Raw genomic sequence first — 3,973 nt, 5'->3', positions numbered from 1 at the left:
ACACGCGCGTGTGTATCGTTACTCATTCGTATCGTCGTACGATAATTCAGTCGCATTCGTTCCGTCGTACATCGCGTCGCGGCATTCGCTTCAGTTGCTTCGTATCGCATAATCGTCCGCAGTAAGTATTCCTAAATTTCGTCTTAATCGTCGAAAACAATTTGAAACTTTCTCATTGTTTGTTATTTTTTTTTTTTTCCGAGTTTTAACTTCGTCAATTGTTCTTCGCGCATTGAGTCATTACTACTCTCCCTCGTAAATTTTATCAGCAATATTATCAGCAAATAATTATTTTTCTATTTACTCTATATGATTTTCGAAACATTGAAAGATCATTATTACTCGACTACTTCAATATTGATTACGATACTTTTTTCATTTTAACGGTTAAATTTGTCACTACTGGTGTGAGAGACTGTAAAATTGATTGGAAATAGTATTTTACAGAGACTGACGAAACCGATGAGTTAGATATTTATATAATTAAAAGTTATTTCTATTTCTGAATATTCCTTTTAAATACTATTTTAAGTAGTTGTTGGTCTACAGTACGAATAAAATATTTTGAATATGTAGTAAAAAATAAACTATCTTTATTTTCACAATGTGGTATATAAAATAAAGTATTTTATCTTTGTATTGTAAATAGTGTTTCAAATGTTTCTTAACGATGAAAATAGATTAAGGAGAAGGTTAATATCAGGATGCAAGAATCCAAAATATTTAGAAATTAAATTCATGTTCTTTTTAACCCTGCTGCGGTCTCCGGGTCTCTTTGTTCTTACTGCTCTACTTTCTTTCTTTCTCGAAGAACTTCTGTATTCTTTTGAACGTATAGAGCAAAATTTTATCCGACTCTTGAAACCGACATATTTGAGAAAAACACTGATACAAAATTATATTATAAGACGGTAATATGGCCCGCGTAGGAAAGCTGCAACAAAAATAGCAGAGAGTGTTATAAATACATTGGAACATTTCAAAGAGAAAATAAGAGTTTGTAAAAATTTCACTAATGCCAAAATTTTGTTTGCGATAATAGAATGTACCGGTTCTTTGCAATGAAAGTTATTATGAAGGATATAGTAACGTACTTCTACATTTGCCCGGTCCTTAGTTAGAAGATAAAATAAACAAAAACGAATCTTTGTATGCAAAGATAACTTTCTTCTTCAAACTTCATATTATTATATAATTTAGTTGAATGGAAGACCGTAGCAGAGTTAAGTATCGGTATTCGCAAGTAACAAGCATTATTCAATGCTTTCATCGGTTTGATTACTAATACTTACTTTATTGGCAAACATGCAATCCATTTCTTTTTCTTATTTTTTTTTTTTTTTTTTTTTTTTTTTTTATTTATTTGATTTGTACTTTACAATTTTTTTCTTTCTTTCTTTTTTTTTTCGAGTACTTGCCGATTTCTTCTTTGACCATTGGTATTTTTAGGTCTTGCGTATATCCTCGTTTCTGATATTCCATGGGGCGTTGACTACTGTTCTGAGTATTTTCTAGAAGCGATTCTGGTGTATTTACCTTATTATCCTGGTTTTCGATATTTTCAATTTATTTTCTATGCTGAGTTTAGAGTTTCGACTAGTTTGCCAGTACATCTGTCTCCTTTTTATCCGTCTTTTGTCTATAATTGATTTAGTATGTTGCTTTCGTGTGAGTTATGAGCCTAAGTGGAGTCCCTAGTATTTAACTTGCTTTGTTTGTTGTTTGTTATGTGCGTGCCATTCAATCGGATATTAGGTGGTTTCCGTTTTCGTATTATAAATGTAATGTGGTTTAATTGACTGGGGTTTGCTTTTATCTTGCAGTCATTTTTCTATTTTTCTGATACGCTCTGGTAGTAATATGACTGCTGTTTCTGGATTAGAGTGTTTGTGTTACGTCGAAGGTGTCACGACCGGCATACTTCAAATCCGATGGACTGACGATGGAGATAAAGATGTGACGGCCATTCAGCGACAATGTATATCGTTGAAGTGCCTAATGAACCATCAACATCCCAACGGTCCTTCCACCGAAGGTTCTAGAAGAAAGAGCACGTGGCAACGGTCGCGAACGCCTAGCAAATGCATGGACGGTGGGGATGTTGAGGGATGACAAAAGAAAGTAATCGGATCCGATCGAAAGTCAAATTGTAAAGTGGATTGTTGTGAGAAAAATAAAGTTTCTTTTCTTATTTTTCACCTCAAATTTCTTTTTTTATTTGATCGTCCGTGAATGTTAGTATTTTGCTGTTGGTAGTTATACGCAGTCCAGTGAAACTAAATAGTTTGAAAATTGAAATAGGCGAGAAAATTAGAGTATTATGATGGTGCAGGTCGAAAGGGCCTGATTTTCCAGAAAATCAATTATGAAGTTCCGTCCACTTGACTCGGCTACTTTTTAAGTATACGCGTACCTACATGACGGAACTTCACAATCCATTGTTTGGGAAACGAAGCCAGGAAAAATTGTATAAATCTGTATGCACGTCTAAAATACCATTTATCCTCGTACATACACGTACGTTTTTATTAAATATTTTGTCTATTCGATAACATGAAATAACAAAACTGATTACTACAGCTAACGCTCATACCGCGTTGAAAGTACTCGTTCTCGTTTGATCACGAAAGTCAAGCAGCGATGGGCACGGTTAGTACTTGGATGGGTTGACCGCCTGGGAACTCCGTGTGGTGTTGGCTGTTTTTACACTTTTCTTAACACTTAGCCATCCGAACCATCGGATCTCCCCTTTGCGAAGAACATCGTTGAGTGACTGAACGCGGGGAGATCTTCCTTTTTTGACTTTAGCAACGCATTTTCTTTTGTTGTTGTTATCAATTATTGTTTACCGGGAATTGTTCCCAATTAATTGCGACTCTTTTTCTGCTTTTATAAAGCGCAATATGTAATAAAATAGGCCAATTTGGTGGTCTTAAAATTAATGAAAAAGTTACACTATCAGTTGTGACTAAGTAAAGTTATAGTCGAACAATACCACACTGTAAAAAAAATATTAAAATGCATTATGAATTTTTAACTCCGCGTTCAAATCGTGTCATTTATCTTTAGTCATCTTTAATGTTTTTAATTTTACCTATATCTTTTTATACTTTTAATTTGATATTTCGTATAAAGAGTATGTGAAATCGTTAAACAAAATCATTACCGCAACATATAATAGACCACTTAAATAAATTTTAGACTTCTTTGTTTTTCAAGTATTAGCGAATATTAGTCCTCCTTACTTGGAAAAATGCACGGTGGACAGCGTATAGGTTGTTAGCCTGTGCGGGCGCGGTTGGCTAAGTGTTAATAAGCTATGGTGTCGTATACATGGAGAAAATATCTTTTTAGCATTAAACGATTATCACCATACGTTGTATCATTCTCGTATACACGCTTACTTATATATTGCTTTGTTTATATTTTCCGATAATGTTATATGTATTCAATATTCGGAATTGGAGAATGTACAAGTATTATAGATACGTAATGTCGTTTGAAAGAATGCAAAGATACAACATGTGCCGAAAATTGTGATACAAACCGATGGACGATGATTCCCTGCGCGTGGCGAAAATGAAGTGGAAAATGTAAAATGACATTGTCCGCTTTGTCTAAAAAATTGTCTAAGTACATTGAAGTTCACTTTCATTTTGTGAATGAAAGTTACGAAAATAAAGAGATTGACATTACAAAAGTAGGCTCAGGGAACAATGCACAGCGTTAGTGAGAATATATATCAAAATTTAATGCAATTTGTTGGATGATTGATTCAAAAAGAAAATACCAATATGCGCGAACATGTCAGTCCTGATGAAAGAATTTTAATAAGCAAATATATATAAATATAGTAAAACTTGAAACAAGTAAACAATCAATATATAGTAATATGCCTAACCTATATGGAAATATAATAAGAATCAATGCAAAGATCTTTGTGACAACGGACAACGGAGTTATTCTGTTAAAA

At 33.5% G+C, this 3,973-nt stretch overlaps 1 pseudogene; it reads left to right on the top strand.

The window, feature by feature from the left end:
• The first annotated feature begins 2,579 nt into the window (after positions 1 to 2,579).
• Positions 2,580 to 2,699, top strand: LOC138188921 (uncharacterized; annotated as a pseudogene).
• The last annotated feature ends 1,274 nt before the right edge of the window (positions 2,700 to 3,973 follow it).

Source organism: Bombus flavifrons, chromosome 17, assembly GCF_040668555.2.
Source record: "Bombus flavifrons isolate JBK064 chromosome 17, iyBomFlav1_principal, whole genome shotgun sequence".
NCBI lineage: Eukaryota > Metazoa > Arthropoda > Insecta > Hymenoptera > Apidae > Bombus > Bombus flavifrons.
Note: the sequence above shows the minus strand (reverse complement) of the source record. Positions and strands in the feature narration are given on the sequence as shown.